Below are 20,805 nucleotides of genomic sequence, written 5' to 3'. Positions count from 1 at the left end.
AACAGGAAGAATGGCTAGCATTACCATTTGGTCCATTTCTGGTTCCTTTGGTTTGGACAGGTTCCCCCACCCCTCTCAATCATACCTTGTTTTTTCAATGTGTTTCATCTGATTTTTCTAACTTATGCCTATATTTTCCTTGGCAAGAGGAGGTTGAATGTTCAACTTCTGTAGTCAGATTAACACGAAGAGAACAGTAAGGAGGATAACTGTTATGTAAGATTTGCTCTCCCTTTAAATGGTAAGAAAAAGATCTCTCACAGATTAGAAATGTCTGAAGGAGGACAACAGCCAACTTTCCCTGCCCAATTTTATGCATCAAAATAACGGCACCAAGCTGCTCCGCTCACCATAAATCACAGAAATCTTAAAAGTTCAGTGAACCAATGCAGTACACCTTTTCTTGTCCCCTCTTCTCCTCCCCATGGCTCCACAGGCATATCAAGATGGGATACAGAATGAATTCAAGAAAAAGTGGAGAGCACATAGTGACAGTTTCCGCTGCACCATTTGTGTTTGCTCTCCCTCCCCACTATTTTATTCCTAGTACCACTACTGAAGCTAGAGTCCTTTGATCACTGTATGCCAGGAGTGCAAAGAATGAACACTCCTCCCTACTCTGTGAACCCATGCAGGGATAGGCACACCAAAGCTCTGGAAGGTTCAGTTGTCCCCTGAAATAGAGCTCAATGCAGCTAAGCAGTAGTGGGGGCAGGGGGACATCTCTGAGCAGAATGCAGCTCCTTAATCCTCCACTTCTGGGTCATGGTGCTAGAGCAGCTGATATGCTGCTCTAACCCATGCCCCGGCCTGAGATCTAAAGGATTTCAGAGCACTGAACTGGTGTGGTAAAGCCCTGTCCTACCCTATCCCCAGCACCTCCCTTTTCCACAGAAATATCTTTATCATCATTTCTGAACAGAATCCTGGAATTGGTGAGGGGATGACATGATTATGTCAACAAAGACTGAGAAGAACCTGGAGTTGAACAAAATGAAGCCATAACTACAGTCTGTTACAGAAAGCTACAGATAATACTACTTTACAGATTACTTTATACAGATAATACTACTTTACATTCTAGTAATAGTAATGAACTTTCCTGCCCTACAGGTCACTGTATACACACAAGCCATATTTAATAGATATTTTAATGTTACATTTTTAACAAATTTTCAAAATATTCTGAAGTCTCATGTACACTCATACAGTTATCGTGGTCACTCAGTCCTCTCAAACATACTGTAGTGAATGCATTAACCAGATCAAAGAAATTCAGAGTAGACAAATGAAATGAGCAAAAATTTAAACAGAGGAAAGGCATTTTGGTTTTTAAGGACTCATTTTTGTTGATTCACAAAAAGGAATTTTAAGCCAATGCAAATATTAAGGACACAAACATGAGGCGATCTATTTACATATTTGTGAACTTGTAGGGAAAAAATACTGCCCAATATCACACCAAACCAGTAACTGTTAGAACTGTAATTTCTTACCCTTAAACTAAGAAAATCCATTGACAACAGAGAAAGGGTAATTTGATATAGACTTTTTAGGGATTTTAAATATTTGTGTAGTTGGGAGTACACAAAAATACAAAATCAGTATCTGGAAAGATGCTGAATTAGCTTTCCCTTTGTTTATTTGCCCTACCTATTTTCCACTTTTTAACATAAAAGCTCTAAGAAACAAATGCTGATTCTGAAGAGATGATAATGACGGAGAAGTGTAAGTGGCACCAAAGTGAGGTGACAGCACATTTGCTGTCATAATTCTTTGTATTTTTTGCCTTTTGAAAATTACTGGTTTTTATGTGCTATTCAACAAGAGAACACAAAAGGTCTGAAAAAATGATACATGCCTAACTATGAGCAGGGACTCTATTACTTGATTGTGCAATGTTTAGCACAAAGGGGCCCAAATTCCTCTTTGGGTTCCCCATGTGCTATCAAAATAGAAATAAGATAAAATAATCTTTTAAAGAAAAGTGTTTCCTTAAATCCTTAAACACACAGGTAAAATATGGAATCTCTATTTTAGCCACACCTAAATCCAAATACTCATTTTGTGTTAAGGAGTACTTGTGGCACCTTAGAGACTAACAAATTTATTTGAGCATAAGCTTTCGTGAGCTACAGCAATCTGATGAAGTGAGCTGTAGCTCATGAAAGCTTATGCTCAAATAAATTTGTTAGTCTCTAAGGTGCCACAAGTACTCCTTTTCTTTTTGCGAATACAGACTAACACGGCTGCTACTCTGAAACCTGTCATTTTGTGTTGATTGTAATATGTATAGGAGCCAAAACCTTTAACATGAAGATATCTAGTTAACAATTTAATCACAAGAATGTGAAAGCTCCAGAAATGGCTACATTAGAAAGGAGTTAATAATTTTAGCGTCCAATCCAGAACTTTTGTAAAAATCCTTAAGATTATATCTGCGCACAGCACAAGGCTATTAAATTCAAAGATAAAAGTCCTACGTACACCCAAAATGTTATTCAAATCAATGTTAATTTACTATGTATATTTGATTCTTTAATTTCAGCTATAAATTAAGACAAGCTATTAAAATATTTGTGTATGTGATGTTCGATTAATAGGTTTGAGCAAAAAGCTCTATACACTAAATCGAGATGGGCCTACTCAGATGTAGGCCCATTACAGTGAATGAGATTATGGACACAAATAGGATTTGACCCAAAAATAATGCTTCAATAGTTAGCAGTATTAATTTAGTACTTATTGATTAACAGTACTTATTAATTAATGGTCACTACTGTTAGGGCAATACCAAAACTCCCTGTCAAGTTCAATCATGTATTTCAACTCCAGTATTCGTCTTGTAGCAGGATTCAAGTCCCCACTGTAGCTCTCAATAATTTTAGGACTACAATCAACATTTATAAAAAAAATTAAATTAAGGACCTGAACCTGATAGACACAGAGATCTTCAACTCAGAAAAACTTCACTGAGTGTTCAGGGCATTCTGCAACTTCCAGAGGTGCTGGGTACCTGGCAGAATCAGGCCATTAGTTTGATCTTATTTTGTTAATGTCCCCTATTGTACTATCTTTATTTTAACTATGACTTAACTACATCCATTAAAAGGGAACTGCAGGCCACAAGTACCTCTTCTGATTAAAAGTGCCCAAAGTAAAGGGGACTCATGATGATCCACTGCCTTATTAAAGTGACTTAAGATTTCTGATGTTTCCTAAGATATCTTGAAAGGCATTCCTTTCTCCAGGAAAGACACATTTCAGTAGATATCAGATGAACGTATGACAACCATCTAACCAGCCTGCAGATTTAGGAATCCACATGTAGGCTGAGAAGATGCCTGCTCACACATACACACAGCAGTTTAAATAATGCTAGAGGAACCAAGGGCAGCATTATTATATGGCTTTTTTGCCTAATTTCATTGTATAGTTATTGTTTATATACTTAATAAGGTGCTTTGAACTAGCTTAAATGAATTGCAATTGATTAATTTATAGGAAAACAACTGCTGAGCAAATAAGCACATGCAGTGCCCTTTTAAAGTCTTCATTAATAGATGCTTTAGGAGCCCTTGATGCACCAACTCTCCCCATCGTTTAAAAACAAACGAACAAAAAAACCCAACCCACTGTAAGGTCAGAAGATGTAATTTGGCTTGCCTAGTCTTCAGGTTATGATGGGACTCATTCTCTCAACTGCAGGGTAGGTCAGAGACTTTACTTGGGATTCTTCCACAAGATCCTTTCCTAACTACATACAATTTCAGGTTAAAGCATAAACCTAAGAGAGAGCCTTTGTTGATATAAAGTACCATATGAAGGCTAGAGTCTAATTTGTGCCTTTTGATTCCAAGGAAGATTTAGGATTGTGTGGTTACAAGCCACACATATTTTTACTTGGATTTATGATGTTACAGTAAGTAGGCCATGGATCAACTGGCTCAAAAGATGAAATGAAGGAAAGAGGATTTGGATTTGGGTCACTGTGCGCTGTTAACTATGTGGTCCTAGGCAAGTGCTTCAAAGTGTATTATTCTAAGAACAAAAGAATGGCTATAGTTGGTCAGACCAATGGTCCATCTAGCCCAGTCTCCTGTCTTCTGACAGTAGCCAGTCCCAGATGCTTCAGAGGGAATAAACAGAAGAGGGCAATTTTGAGTGATCCATCCCATCATCCAGTCCCAGCTTCTGGCATTTAGTGATTTAGGGACACTTGGAGCATGGGGTTACATCTGTGACCACCTTGGCTAATTCTGACACTTATTCTTATTACTTCTTTGCATTTGAAAGTATTTTCTTATATCTGGTATAGCATTGATTTCAAGCATTCTTGGACTTTTACAGCATTACTGTTATATGCTCAGTTCTGCACTAATTTAGGAAACCTCTTTCTTATTTTCTGCTTATTTGGTTCTGTTGCCCAGAATAAAAAGCAATGTGATTGCTTCCACACATCTGGTAAGGTTAAGCTAATTTTCTCTGGAGACATCTCCTGCCACCTGGCTAGCTGTCTCTGCTGTGCTTTCCATGTGAAGTAATTTGTAGCACCTCTGCAAAGGAGGTACATTAGTTCCAGAAAAGTGTATATTTAAATAAGCATGCTTGTATTCACTAGAATAAATGTTTACTATAAATACTGAGAAGGGAGTACAAGTAAAAACCACCATGATTTTCAAATAGTTGGCCACTAGATGGCATGATAATGCTATTCTATTTTTTTCTCTATATGAGGAATTCGCCCAAACAATGGGCCTCTACCACTTCACAAATATCAGTGAGTATGATTTCCTGAGCAATATCACATGAGCAATCATAAGACTGTTTACTTTTACTGCATAGACCACATGCTATGTCGGGTCAGTATCTCCTGTTTTTACACCTGAGCAGAAGTATTTATATTTTTGAAGAGAAAGTTTAAAAGGTCCAAACTTTGGTCATTTATAAGTACATATTTTACATGTGAGGGCAGTCCTGTTAAGGTCTTTTATTTATTATAATTTTTAAATGACTGAATTTAACATTAAAAGGATTATTTAAATTAGCAATTTAATTAGACATTATTGCTGTACTTCATCCATCATTAAGTTGTGCAGGAGGTAGCAAAGATATGAAGAGCAGGAGACTGAAGACATGAAGATCCTGGGGAATTTGACAGAGCAATGGAGAACTTAAAATAGGGTAAGAGGGCTTTGGAGTTTCCACAAAAGTACACCGAATAATAATTAGCAATATCTACTGTTTTACAGCAAAAAAAGTGAGACTGAGAGACACGTGTTATGAAAATCATGGAACCTACAGGAAAACGTAGGGCTCCAGATGCATGGCGCATGTGTATAATCTTCAGTGGACTACAACAAGGACCAGCACTCAGAAGAATTATAACATTCTACCAAACTTTTTATAATACAAAATTTAATTTAAACTTGATAATCTTATTTTTGTTCTTTTTTCCCTTTTATGACATTCTCGTTTCCTACTACTGTATATCTTTCTGTATCTTCTCTCCTCTCCCCCATGTATTTTCACTTAGACTAATGTTTCTAAGTTTAAACGTATTTTTCACGAAATTCATTAATTCTCTCTTTTCTGTTCTGATTGTGTATTTTAATATTCTCCCCTGCCCCGGTATTTTGTCCCTATTTAACGTTTCTTCAAATATTTTTATTCCTTCATTCTGGAATTATCTTGTAAACCTCATTCTCTCTTCTCTTCCTTCATACCTTAACTCTTTCTCTATTCCCCTTATTTCATCCTTCACCTTTCTCCTTCCCACCTCTCTTTCGAACTCCCCGCTCTCCAAAAGTATTAATTCCAATCTAAACAACAGCTGTCAGTGTGTAAACTAAAAAATACTTGTATATCAGTAGGCTTAATTTATCTATCACAGCAATGATTTAAAATTAACATCTGCTAGTACAAGGCTAAAAAGCTTACGTAAACATGAGTAATTTATAAAGTGATTCACTCAGCTTCCTGAACCATTTGCTTACAAGTACCTATACATATTATGTTGTCATATGGACCTCGGCAAGCCAAGGAGAAAAATTATTTCTCCAGGGCTGATGATGACTTGCTGCATGACCTTCAAAGCAAGTCACTCTGCTTGTTTATCCATCTGTAAAAGTCTTTCAGTGAAGATACAAAACTTACTTGAAAGTTTGTAAAATGCTTTAAGATTCTCAAGGAAAGCATTAAAGAAGTGCAAAAGATTAAAATAGACTCAACATTAATCCAATGCTGACATATACCACCACTTCAACGCTGGCCAACTAATGTTAAATTTATATCTGTTGCAGAAATATTACTATTGTATTTCATAGGTCTGATTTCTTGTTTATAGCATAAAGATAGGTTAGGTACACTGAACCCTTACCATTGTCCTTAATCATTACTTAACTGTAAATTTACAGGGCAAAATCCTGGCCCTATTAAAGTCAATGGGAGTTTTGTCACTGTCTTCAGTGAGGTCAGGATTTTACCCTCAGTACTTAATCCTAATCTATTCCCTCAGGTGGCAAGTATCTTTCTAGAACATGCTATGATTGCAGTGTTGAGGAACGAAACAAGTAGTCTGTCTGGGGACTACAGGCAGATCTGCAACTTGTAATCTGCCATGGAATTTTTAAGATACTCACACAGTCTTACTCTCAAAGTTATAGATATTCCAGAAATGTAGCCTGTCATAAAAATAAAGGGAAGGGTAACCACCTTTCCGCATACAGTGCTATAAATTCCTTCCTGACCAGAGGCAAAACCCTTTCACCTGTAAAGGGTTAAGAAGCTAAAATAACCTCGCTGGCACCTGACCAAAACAACCAATGACAAGATACTTTCAAAGCTGGAGGGGGGAAACAAGGGGTCTGTCTGTGTGATGCTTTTTCTGGGAACAGATCAGGAATGCAGCCTTACAACTGTTAGTAAGTAATCTAGCTAGAAATGCATTAGATTTCCTTTTGTTTAATGGCTGGTAAAATAATCTGTGCTGAATGGAATGTATATTCCTGTTTTTATGTCTTTTTGTAACTTAAGGTTTTGCCGAGAGGGATTCTCTATGTTTTGAATCTGATTACCCTGTAAGGTATTTACCATCCTGATTTTACAGAGGTGATTCTTTTACCTTTTCTTTCATTAAAATTCTTCTACCTTTTCTTTCATTAAAATTCTTCTTTTAAGAACCTGATTGATTTTTCATTGTTCTTAAGATCTAAGGGTTTGGGTCTGTTCACTTGTACAAATTGGTGAGGATTTTTATCGAGCCTTCCCCAGGAAAGGGGGTGTAGGGCTTGGGGGGATATTTTGCGGGAAGACTTCGCCAAGTGGGCTCTTTCCCTGTTCTTTGTATAACACACTTGGTGGTGGCAGCATAGGGTTCAAGGACAAGGCAAACTTTGTACCTTGGGGAAGGTTTTAACCTAAGCTGGTAAGAAAAAGCTTAGGGGGTCTTTCATGCAGGTCCCCACATCTGTAGCCTAGAGTTCAGAGTGGGGAAGGAAACTTGACATAGCCTGAACCACTACGTTTAATAATCTGATGGTTAAATCTTGTTGCTTTTCGGTTTTGGAACTTTTTCAAATCAAGATCTGATCACCAGCTGGATACCTGTATTCAGAGAAAGATCTGATACCCCAAACTTATACCCTTTTCAAGTGGTGCAACCCAGAGCCTGGCGTCTCATCACACAGGTACAGTGCTATAAACTGAAGAATTTGATAACTACAGCCCTTTTATTGGTTTGTGAATTTTCCAAGAGCAGACTGATCTTTGCTAGCTTGTTCTTCAGAACTGTTCAAAAAGACAGTTAACTTTTCTGTAACTGGTGTTCTTGGAGATGTGTTGTTCTTGTCTATTCCACAACAGATGTGCGTGCTCGCCACGTGCACCGGTGTTGAAAGTTTTCCCCCTAGCAATACCCGTAGGGAAGCACCCCTAGTGACCCCTGGAGTGGAGCCTCCATGGCGAAGTATAAGGGGCACTGGGCACCCCCCCGACCCTCAGTTCCTTCTTGCCAGACAACTCCGACAGAGGGGAAAGAGGGCAGGATGTGGAATAGACACGAGCAACACATCTTGAAGAACACCAGTTATGGAAAAGGTAACTGTCTTTTCTTCTTCGAGTGATTGCTCATGTGTATTTCACAATAGATGATTCCAAGCTATATCTGTTGGAGGTGGGTAGGAGTTCACAAATTCACGGGACGGAGCACAGCCCTGCCAAACCCGGCATCTTCCCTGGTCTGGGAGACGATCGCATAATGCAAGGTGAATGTGTGAACTGAAGACCATGTGGCAGACCTGCAAATGTCCTGAATGGGGACATGGGCTAAAAAGGCAGCCGATGAGGCTTGCGCCCTAGTCGAGTGCGCCCTCACAATTGACAGTGGAGGGATTCCCGTCAGGTCATAACAGGTATGGATATACGAGGTGATCCAGTTGGAAAACCGCTGAGTGGAGATCAGCTGACCCCTCATGCATTCAGCTGAGGCGATGAACAGCTGCGAGGACTTCCTGAACGGCTTAGTCCACTCCAGGTAAAAGGCCAGAGCCCATCTCACACCCAGCGTGTGGAGGCGACGCTCCTCAGTGGATACATGGGGCGTGGGGCAGAGGACCATCAAGAAAATGTCCTGACCCATGTGGTAGGCGGAGACCACCTTCAGGAGGAATGAAGGATGTGGGCGGAGCTGAAACTTATCCTTATGGAACACCGTGTACGGGGGCTCGGAGGTCAGGGCCCTGAGCTCCGAGACCCGCTAGCCAACACGATCATTATTAGGAAGGCTACCTTCCACAACAGGGGTGACCAGGAGCACGTAGCTAGCGGCTCAAAAGGGGGGGGCCTGTCAGCCAGGCCAGAACCAAGTTCAGGTCCCACTGCGGGACAGGGGAATGTACGGGAATGTAATGTACGGGAATAGACTATCCAATCCCTTAAGGAATTGGCCAGTCATGGCATGGGAGAACATTGTGTGCCCCTGCACCGGCGGGTGGAAGGCCGATATAGCCGCCAAGTTCACCTTGACAGACGAGGGCGCCAGGCCCTGGGCTTTGAGGTAGTCCAAAATGAGTTGAATCAGGGTAGTCACGGGGGAAACATCCCGCTCAGCCGCCCATCTGGAAAACCAAGACCACTTTGCCAAGTAGGCTCGGCGCATGGAGGATCTCCTGCTTTCCAAGACGACATGCTGAACCCCTTCCGAGCACGTCCTTTCCTCCCATCCTAACCATTGAGCAGTCATGCTGTGAGGTGGAGTGCTGCTAGGTTGAGGTGGCAGCCCTGGTCCTGGGAGAGCAGGTCCAGGTGGAACAGTAACGGCCATGACGGGGAGACTGCCAGGCTCGGGAGGGTCCTGTACCAATGCTGCCTGGGCCACGCCGGGGCAATCAGAAGGACCCGGGCCCTGTCCATCTTTATCTTTTCTAGGACCCTGCCGATCAGTGGGAATGGGGGGAAGGCATAGAGGAACTGACTTGACCAGGACAGGAGAAAGGCACCGGAGATAACGCCCTGTCCCACCCCCCCCCCGGAGCAAAACCAGTAACAGCAACAGTTCTGCCGAGTGGCAAACAGGTCCACCTGGGGAGTTCCCCACTCTAGGAAAAGTCTGAGCACCACCTCTGGATGAAGAGACCACTCATGCTGAGAGGAGAAGTCCTTGCTCAAGCGGTCTGCCTGTGAGTTCTGGGCGCCCAGTAGGTGGTAGACCTGTCGGCAAACGTCATGGGCTATACAGAAGTCCCACAGCCTGAGGGCTTCCAAGCAGAGGATCAGGCCCCACCTTCCCTGTTGATGTAAAACATCGAGGCTATGATAACCCTGCCCACTCTGCCCTCCAGGTATGAGCGGAAGGCCATGCACACCAATCGGACTGCCCTGAGCTCTTTGATGTTTATGTGGAGGGCCAGGTCCTGTGCAGACCACAGACCTTGGATCTGAACGCGTCCCACATGGGGTCCCCACCCCAGGTCCGATGCATCAAACACCAGTTCTAGCGACGGGGGCCTGCCTCTGAACGGGAGCCCATGGAGCACGTTCCCCGGGGAGGACCACCATTGAAGGGAGGCGATCACCGATTCAGGCACAGTGAGGACCTTGTCCATCCTGTCTCTGGCGTGGGAGAACACCAGGGCCAACCAGAGCTGGAGGAGTCTCATCCTGAGTCTGGCGTGACAAACTACGTATGTGCACACCAACAGGTGACCCAAGAGCTGGAGACGCTCTGGCTGTTGTCACTGGAAACCTTGTGACTGCGTCGATGAGCCCTTTCAGGGTCTCGAACCTGTCCAGAGGGAGGGAGGCTCTGGCTGACGTGGTGTCCAGGACCACCCCGATAAACTCTATGCCATTGTACTAGGACTACTGTGGACTTGGTGTTGTTTACCAACAGGCTCAGAGTGGCACACGTGGACAGAAGGAGTGTTACATGGTCCCGCACCTGCGACCGGGAACTGAACTTGACCAGCCAGTTGTCCAGATAGGGGAAGATCTGGACGCCACGGTGCCTGAGGTAGGCCACACCACAGACGTACATTTTGTAAATACCCTGGGGGCAGTGGACAGGCCAACCGGGAGGACCATGAATTGGTAGTGATCCTGCCCAACCGTGAAACGGAGAAAGCGTCTGTGCCCCTCGAATATATGGATGTGGAAGTACACGTCCTGCAGATCGAGGGTGGTGTACCAGTCCCCAGGATCCAGAGAGGAAATGATGGAGGCCAGGGAGACCATGTGGAACTTGAGCTTCACCATGTACTGGTTCAGGCCTCGTAGATTCAGGATGGGCCTGAGCCTGCCTTTGGGATAAGGAAATAGCGGGAGCAGTACCCCTTGCGTTCAAACTCCGCTGACACCACTTCTACTGCTCCTAGGCCAAGGAGCCACCCCACCTCCTGCTCGAGCAGAGCCTCATGAGAGGGGTCCCCCAGGAGGGATGGGGGTGGATGGTGGTTGTGCAGGGTAGAGGTAAACTGGAGGATGTAGCACACAACTGGTTGGAGAAGGGAAGCTTTATAGAGGGTGGATCCCTGATGAGAACTGGTAGGTTGCCCCCGGGTGTCCCATCAAAACTACCATTTCCCTGCCTGTTTGCCCTTGCAGGACCCAGGCTGGGGGGCAGACCGAGATGATCTCTGCAGCCTTATAATCCCGCAACTTTTTATAAGGGGGCTCATATTTAAAGTGGGTGGCCTGGGTGGGAGACTGCCGTGGCTTAAACTTCGGTTTAGCTGGAGCTGGAATATAGAGGCCAATAGTCTTAAGCGTAGTGCAGGAGTCCTTCAGGCCATACAATTTTATGTCCGTCTGTTCCGCAAACGGAGCCTTGGCGTCAAACGGGAGGTCCTGCAAGGAGCTCTGCACCTCACTCGACAGCCCGGACAGCAGAAGTCACGATGCCCTTCTCATGGACACCGCAGAGGCTATGGACCAAGCGGCCACGTCCGCCGCATTCGACGCTGCCTGCAGGGTTGCCCTGGCAGCTGCTGTAACCTCCTCCTCCAGAGTTTTGAACTCCTTCCTGTCACACTCCTGGAGGGAGTCCTCGAACTTGGGCAGAGAGCCCCATAGATTGAACTCATACCAGCCCAGGAGAGCCTGATGGTTCACCACCCATAACTGAAAGCTCGAGGATGAATAAATTTTTCTCCCAAAAGAATCCAGCCTCCTTGAATCTTTCTTTTTCAGAGTAAGGACTGGTTGGCCCTGCAGTTTCCTATGGTTGACCGACTCAACCACCAGAGAGTTAGGAGCAGGGTGGGTGTAAAGGTATTCATGTCCTTTGACGGGCACAAAATACTTGCGTTCCGCACTCTTAGAGATGGGGGACAATGTGGCCGGGGTTTGCCACAAGGCATTTGAAATTTTTGCCACCCCTTCGTGGAGTGGCAAGGCCACGCTGCCCGGTACTGATGCGGACAGGACGTTCAAAAGAGAGTCCGAGGACTCCTCCACCTCCTCTGCCTGAAGGTTGAGGTTAGATGCCACCCTTTTCAGTAGCTTCTGGTGGGCTTTAGAGTCCTCCTACGGGAACAGAGGGAGGAGGGGACGTAAATCGGCTCATCATGGGAGGGCGAGGAGGCAGGTGCAGTACTTTGCGTGTCCACCAGCACAGGAGGATCCACACCCTGGTCGCTCTCCGGGCATGGCGCCAAAGATGCACGTCCCACTGACTCCTTCCTCGGAGGCTGGCAGCCATTCCAAGGCTTCCGGCCACTGAGTGAGCCCCCATCAGGGGCTGCATCGGGGGCCATGGTGCTCACCAGTACCACTGTGCCGGCCACGGGGCCCAGCGTCACTGCACCGGTGCTGTGGCACCAGTGGAGCAGGCCGTTTGGCCTGGCTGGCCTGACCCATCAATGGACGACTAGGAAGGGAGGCTGGGCTGACGTAGGACCTGCCACTGTCCCTGGACTGGGAGGAGTGGCAGCGCCGGGAGCGGTGCCGACCATGAGACATGCGACCCCGACATGGAGGAACGGTACCACTGGAAGCAGCTGCTCCATGATCCGCTCCCGTGGGTGGATCTGTGCCGGCGAGTCGCAGATGACCTATGCCCGGGGCTGTGGGAGCGGTGCTGTGGTGGGGTCCTGGAGCGAGACGATGAACGAGAATGGCGTTGATGTTCGTGTCGCGACTGCCTACGATAGCCCTTCTGAGACGAGGACCTTCGGCATCATCTGCCTTGGTCCCTTCTGTATGTGCTCCTCGAGGCAGAGCGGTGTCTGGAGTCTCTGTCAGATGGAACCCAGCCAGACAACCTGGTTGTCTGCGTGGACTATGCACGGTACGGTTGCTCAGGGGTAAATGGCGTTTGGAATATTCAGTTGACCGAGATCGGTACTGAGTTGGGGGCGACTGCGGAGAACCCAGCAGAGGCTTGCCTCTGGACCGCGGGGCCAACATTGGCAGTGCTCCTGGTACCATCATGAACATAACATCCTGGGCTGCTTGCAGGGCCTCTGGCGTGGAAGACATCCAGGGAAGCCTGCTCCAAACAGGCTGGGCTACTCTGCTTGACCAAGTCGGAGGCCTAGAGGCCGATGGGGACCGAGAACTGCCCAACATGGGTCTAGCCTCTCCCCCAGTCTTGCTCTGGTGCTGCAGTTGGGAAGGCCTCTTCTTAGCCTTCTTGGCATGCCGCTTGGATGGGGAGGGGTGCCGACTGGTAGATGGCACCAGGGTGTGACCACGCACCGACACCGCGGTACCCGGTGCTGACTTGGAGCGGCGCACTGGAGTCGGGATCAACGCTGACTCCATCAGGATGGCCCGGAGCCTAATGTCCCTCTTTCTTGGTCTGAGGCTTGAACGACTTGCAAATCTTGCAGCAATCGCTGAGATGGGTTTCACCCAAACAGCGTAAACAGTCTGCATGTGGATCACTCACTGGAATCTGTTGCCTACAAATGTTGCACGACTTAAAACCCAGGGTGTGGGGCATGCCCCGGCCCGGGTGCACTAACTAAAACTAATCAAACTACTAACTACAGGTACCATACCCTGAACGAACAAGAGTTCTGGGAATGAGCTGTAGCAAAGCTGGACCAGAGCAGTTCCGAAGCACCTTCACTGGTGGCAAGAAAGAAGTGAGTATGGGGGGAGTGCGCAGTGCCCCTTATACCGTGCCATGGAGGCGCCACTCCAGGGGTCGCTAGGGGCACTCCCCTATAGGTATTGCTAGGGGGAAAACTTCCAATACCGGTGCACGTGGCGAGCACGCACACCTATTGTGGAATACACATGAGCAATCACTTGAAGAACATCCTATACAAACATCTTAACCTCTGCACAGTTTGCAAATGATTTACCTCCATTTTATCTTCAACCAATTATTATATGTGGTATCTGAATGATCACTTAGGTCACACAGAAGCGTCAATCATGGTGGAGGAACAATACTATCAACAAGAAAAGCAAAATAATAATAATTAAAAAAACAAAGGTTTCAGAGTAGCAGCTGTGTTAGTCTGTATTTTCAAAAAGAAAAGGAGTACTTGTGGCACCTTAGAGACTAAAATTTATTTGAGCATAAGCTTTTGTTAGCTACAGCTCACTTCAGCATCCGATGAAGTGAGCTGTAGTTCACAAAAGCTTATGCTCAAATAAATTTGTTAGTCTTTAAGGTGCCACAAGTACTCCTTTTTTTAAAAAAAACAAAGCAGAGCAAATCTTTCTGAACACATTTGTATGGATATTCATGAGATCTCTTCTAACAAATTTTCTTGTAGCAAATAGAATTCATAGGAATGTCATGGAAAATGAACACAAATCAATGTAAATTCATGGTTTTTACCCGAGTTAATATCCATGAATACTCTTTCAGTATTTGCCCAACTCTAGATAAAAATAGATTTGTGGATTTCCCCATTTATCCTGACATTAGATTTGTAAGAGATCTAAATATGTCATTCTGCTGTATTCATCATAGTCTACTGCTTTTCCACAAGGAAAAAACAATGTGAGATGGGACAGCGATGCTATTCCAGGGAAGAACAAAGGACAAGTAAAGGAGCCATCAGCGGCTGGTATTAGAAGCGTGGAAAGCCATCATTTTTAACGGCAATGCAGGGGATGAGTAAAGGGAAAACAGTTTACTGATTCAATATAATTTATGTCCGATACCACTGAAAGGCAGTAAAAAGTGTATTTCTAAATGCATATCCTTATTGAACGTCTAATTTAAAGGCTTAAGAAAAAGGGAGGCGAAGTAAAGGAAGATACTGACTGGAAGAAGTTTCAGAAGGGGCATCAGAAATATGGAGTCTAACATCCAGTGCACTTGAAACTGGTTTATCATGACGAGAAGTTGTTTTTGGTTCAATACTTAAATCTGTGGCAAAAGATCAGTGTCTCAAAATCACCAGAGATAATTCAGTAAAAGACAGGAATTTTTCCTCACTTGAATATTTAAATGCTTTCTTCCCAGGAAGATTGATATTTTTAAGCTATGAGAATATTAAATATTCAGACTACTTATTTATTATCATCTCATCATAGTCTTAACTGCACTCCAACAGCCAGAATGCCTCAGAAATCTAGCTTTTCAGTTTCAAGTATTGTCTAAAATTATAGACAGGGCGTGAAAAAAAATCACTTTTCCTGGTGAGCATGGAAACCTAAGCTATGAATTTCTACAGAATGCAAGACTTCATTAAAAAAGCAGAAATCTCTAGCCTTAAAATTTTCGTTGCAGCCATACTGTACATGAACAGAACAACGTAGAATTGTCTTCTTGAGTCTCCAGACAACTCCATCTCCTCTCCTCTGTTCATGACAGTCAAGCAGCAGGAGAGGGAATTTTAAAAGATTCTGGTCAGTTTCACGGCTGCTATCCAGAATCTTTGGACAGCAATGAAGCTACAGTATCAAGAATGTCAATATTATGCCACTACTAAGGACAGATATGAGCACCACAGACGTAGACTCTAAAGATATACCACGAGGAAGACAACCCAAAGAGAGAGTCTGGGGTAACCAGAGAGTAGTTGTGACCTCTTCACCAAACTCCTTTACAGTAACTCAGGGTATGTCTACACCTCGATAAAACAACTGTACTAGCTAACTCAGCTCATGCTACAGGGCTATAAAAATTGCACGACAGACATTTAGACTAGTGTTGGAGCTCTGGGACCCCCCCGATCCTGTAAGATGCTTTGACCAGACCAGAAAAGAAGATGTAACTAGACATCACCATCAACTTTATGGCTGTGTCCCTGAATAACTCTGGACTCACAGGGACATCAGTTTTCTCGAACCTGTTTTCTAGCAGTGTCCTTTTGCCTTCTACCGTATCGCAGTTATTTCGGAATTAGCCGAGTTACCTCGAAATAAAACTGGTTCTGTCCACACGACCAAACCAGTTTTTTCAATTTAAAGGGCTCTTTACTCCTATTTTTGTATTCCACCTCAGCAAGTGGAGTAGTGCTAAAATCAAGATTGCAGGTCCGGGTTACAGGTACTGTGGACTCAATGTGACGATATTGGCCTCCGGGAACTATCCCAGAATGCTCCCTTGTGACCACTCTGGACAACACTCTGAACTCCAATGCACTAGCCAGGTAGGCAGTAAAAGCCCCAGGAACTTTTGAATTTCCTGTTTGGTGACCATCAGCACAGTCCACCACCACAGGCAACCATGCAGAGTCCACCATCACAGGTGCCCATGCAGTCCCAGATTCACAGACGAGCTCCAGCATGGTCCGAACAGGAGGTACTGGATCTCATTGCATGTTGGGGAGACTAATCTGTTACGGCAGAACTACGTTCCAAAAAAAGGAACGCAAATACGTGTGCTAAAGTCTCTAGGGCCATGACAGAAAGAGGCTACTCCAAGGACACAGAACAGTGTCATACAAAAATCAAGGAGCAAGTGTACCAAAAAGCCAGGGAGGTGAATGGGTGCTCTGCGTCACAGCCCCATACATGCCACTTCTACCGTGAATTGCATGCAATTATGGGGGGTAACGACACCACTACTCCACCACCGTCCGTGGACACCTGCAAGGGGGGAATAGCCCGGAGCGAGAAGGATGAGTTTTTGGAGGAGGAGGAGAAGGAGGAGGTGAGTGCACAGGAGGAAAGTGGGGAATCTGTTTTCCCCCCTAGCCAGGAACTATTCTTAAAGTTGGAGCCAATAGCCTCCCCCTACTCCCAAAACATGCTCCTGGACCATAACCCTGGAGAAGGCACTTCTGGTGAGTGAGAGCTTGATTGGAGCCATGTGGTGGGGGGAAACCCAGCTGCGCTGGGCTGTTCGCATTTAGTTTAAAGGACTCATCACTGCACAGAGCCTCATCGGAGTCCCATGGTGGGTGTGTGTGCACGCGTGCGGTGAGGGTGCTGTGTGAAGCGATCATCCCAGAGAGCCTGCAGGCTGCCTGCAACCTGAATTCTGTTGCCTGGCCGCTGCCTGCAAGCTGAATTCTGTTGCCTGGCCGCATGTGTTGGCTTACTCACACCAAAGTGGCAGGCACTTCAGTGTAAGAGACAAAATGAGATCTTGTACAGAAAGAACATGTGCCGTGTACTATGAATTACCTGTTTCACTGAGAAACAGCTGTCCCCTTTGTTCTCTAAAATGTATCTTAAAATACTACCCTCCCTTTTTCTCCTCCTGCAGCAGGTGCAAATGTTTCAATGTGGCCCCTATCTACACCGTCCCAGAGGCTGGTCCAGATTAGAAAGCGGAAAAAACGAACTCGGGACGACATGTTTGCCGAGCTCATGCAGTCCTCCTGCACTGATATGGTCCAGCTGAATGTGTGGAGGCAAACAATTGTGGAGTCATGTAAAGCATTACATGAATATGAAGAGAGGAGGGACATGCGCGACGAGAGCAGGCAGGATGCTACAGTCAAGCTCATGAGGGAGCAAACTGTCATGTTCCGCTGTATGGTGGATCTAATGCGGGAAAGGCAGCAAGACCACAGACTGCTGCTGCAGCCCCTGAATAACCGCCCTCCCTCCTCCCCAAGTTCCATAGCCTCCTCACCCAGATGCCCAAGAACATGGGGGGGAGGGCGGGGGAAGGCTATGGGGATCCACACAGTCAACCCCAGAGGATTGCACAAGCAGCAGAAAGCTGGCATACCCGAAATTTTGATCTGGTTTCTGGACTTGTCCTTCCCTCCTCCTCCACACCTGTAACCCAATACCCGCCCTCCCTTGTCTAGCTTTTGATTTCTCTCAATGTTTTGTGCAACAAATAATAAAGAACGTTTTTTAAACAGTTGTGACTTTATTTCCTTTCATTATATATATATATATATATATATATATATATATATTATTAAGGGTATATATATATTAAGGGGCGGGTAACTAAGAGAAACAAACAACTCTCACACGGTACCCTGGCCAGTCATGAAACTGGCTTTCAAAGCTTCTCTGATGTGCAGCGCGCCATGCTGTGCTCTTCTAATTGCCCTGTTGTCTGGCTGTGCGAAACTGGTCACCAGGCGAGTTGCCTCTACCTCCCACCCCACCATAAACGTCTCCCCCTTACTCTCACAGACATTGCGGAGCACACAACAAGCAGCAATTACAACTGGAATATTGGTTGCGCTGAGATCTAACCGAGTCAGTAAACTGTGCTAGTGTGCTTTCAAACATCCAAAAGCACATTCTACCACCATTCTGCACTTGCTCAGCCTATAGTTGAACTGCTCCTTACTACTGTCCAGGCTGTACGTACAGCTTCATGAGCCATGGCGTTAAGGCTGGGTCCCCGAGGATAACTATTGGCATTTCAACATCCCCAACAGTAATTTTCTGGTCTGGGAAGTAAGTTCCTTCCTGCAGCTGTTCAAACAGACTAGAGTTCCTGAAGATGTGAGCTTCATGCACCTTTCCCAGCCATCCCACGTTGATGTCGGTGAAACGTCCCTTGTGATCCACCAGTGCTTGCAGCACCATGGAAAAGTACCCCTTGCAGTTTATGTACTGGCCGCTCCGGTGTGCCGGAGCCAAAATAGGGATATGCGTTCCGTCTATCGCCCCACCGCAGTTAGGGAACCCCAGCGCATTAAAGCCATCCACAATGGTCTGCACATTTCCCAAAGTCACTACCCTTGATAGCAGGTGGTCAATGATTGTGTTGGCTACTTGCAGCACAGCAGCCCCCACAGTAGATTTCCCCACTCCAAACTGATTCCTGACTAACTGGTAGCTGTCGGGTGTTGCAAGCTTCCACAGGGCTATGGCCACTCACTTCTCAACTGTGAGGTCTGCTCTCATTTTGGTGTCTTTGCGCTTAAGGGCAGGGGACAGCAAGTCACAAAGTTCCATGAAAGTGGCCCTATACATACGAAAGTTTCTCAGCCACTGGGAATCATCCTGTACCTGCAACGCTATGCGGTCCCACCAGTCTTAGCTTGTTTCCTGGGCCCAGAATCGGCGTTCCACAGCATGAACCTGGCCCAACACCACCGTGATCTCCCAATCGCCACATGCCATGCCATCTGTGTCCATGTCCTCATCACTGTAGTAATCACGCTGTCGTCGCTTCCTCGCCCGGTTTTGCAGGTTCTGCACATACTGATGGATAATGCGCGAGGTATTTACAATGGTCAAAACTGCAGCGGAGATCTGATTGGGCTCCATGGCTATGGCGCCTGGACAGATAATCCTGGAAAAAGGGTGCGAAATGTAGGAGAGCAGAGTGGCAGCAGAAGCTGTGCTGTTTGGTTCACGGTAGCCGAACAATGGCGGAAAATGGTTGTCTTCTGTGGCTTTCATGGAGGTGGAACCCAGGACAGACAACATGGAGAAGCTCCAAAGTGTGACAATAGCAGGAGACCAGAGTTGGCGGCGGAAGCTGTGCTGTTCGGTTCACGATGGCCAAGCAAAGTTGAGTTGGAGATGTGGATTCATAGTAGAAGGAGAGCAGCGGTGCACCGTCCGCTGAAAGCAGTATGGCATCTGTAAGCCAAAAAGGCGCGAAATGATTGTCTGCTGTAGCTTTCTGACGACACACACCCAGAAACACCTGCAAGAATGTTTTTGCCCCACCATGCACTGGGAGCTTAACACAGAATTTCAATGGGCAGCGGGGACTGTGGGAAATGTGCAATAGCTACCCACAAAGCACTGCTCTGACATTCGATGCTAGCCTTGGTACTGTGGACGCAATCTGCCGAATTCACACACTTTAGTGGGTACTCAGAAGACTGAATGTATAAAATAGCTTCTGAAAATTCAAATAGAATAATTTCAAAATAATTTCGTACTGTAGACATACCCTAATAAGATTAACCTTCACTGCAGAATTAACTTGAGTTATCTAATCTGAAGTTAGTTTAGTTCAAGTGACAGTGGTCATGCTGAGAAAAGGGAGAAAAGGTGGAGAAGTTGCACTGTATGTAAGAGAGCAGTATGATTACTCAGAGCTCCAGCATGAAAAATGGAGGACAGCCTGTTCAGAGTCTTTGGGTTAAGTTTAGAGGCAAGATCAACAAGGGTGATGTCGTGGGGGGCATCTGCTATAGACCACCAGACCAGGAGGATGAGGTAGACGAGGCTTTCTTCAGACAGCTAACTAACAGAAGTTTCCAGATCACTGGCCCTGGTTCTTATAGGGGACTTCTGACATCTGCTGGGAGAGCAATACAGCAGTGCACAGACAATCCAGGAAGTTTTTGGAGAGTGTTCGGGACAACTTCCTGATGCAAGTGCTGGAGGAACCAATGAGGGGCTGTGCTCCTCTTGACCTGCTGCTCACAAACTGGGAAGAATTGGTAGGGGAACTAGAAGAAGGTGGGCAGCAGTAACCATGAGATGGTCAAGTTCAGGATCCTGACAAAAGGAAGAAAGGAGAACAGCAGAATATGGACCCTGGACTTCAGAAAAGCAACTAATGGACAACTACTGATTAATAAATTTTCACAATACTATTATAATTTTGAATATTTCAATAAAGTCTCCCCACCCACCACAAATGACAGACTTAGAAATGTTGATGAACCTTGACAATGGAACACAGAACAAGTTCACAGAGTAGTAATGCTAAAACCTGGATTTAGTGGGCCACTCTAAAGCACTCTACAAAATCCTTCACTTTCAGTATAAGTCAAATATAACAGATAGAAACTATCCTAAAGAAATGTGTAAACAATACTTATTTGGCTTTCAATTACTTCAGTTCAGTTGAGCCCCAAAAAAAGAATATGTACGCTCCTGTGTTTAAGGCTTCGCAAGGATCAGAATACTGTTTCTGACTGCACTATACTATTTAGTTTACAAAAGACTCTTGAGAATTAGATGCTCACAAGGTAGGGAAGTACTTTCAGAACTAAATCAATGTGAAGA

The 20,805-nt window shown here is 45.3% G+C and overlaps 1 protein-coding gene across 2 annotated transcripts in view; it reads right to left on the bottom strand.

Annotated features, from left to right (window-relative positions):
* Positions 1 to 20,805, bottom strand: part of TTC27 (tetratricopeptide repeat domain 27) — a 185,134-nt gene that overhangs the window by 97,928 nt on the left and 66,401 nt on the right. The window lies entirely within an intron of this gene.

This window comes from Lepidochelys kempii, chromosome 3 (assembly GCF_965140265.1).
Source record: "Lepidochelys kempii isolate rLepKem1 chromosome 3, rLepKem1.hap2, whole genome shotgun sequence".
Taxonomy (NCBI): Eukaryota; Metazoa; Chordata; order Testudines; family Cheloniidae; genus Lepidochelys; species Lepidochelys kempii.
This window is presented reverse-complemented; position numbering and strand designations above follow the sequence as displayed.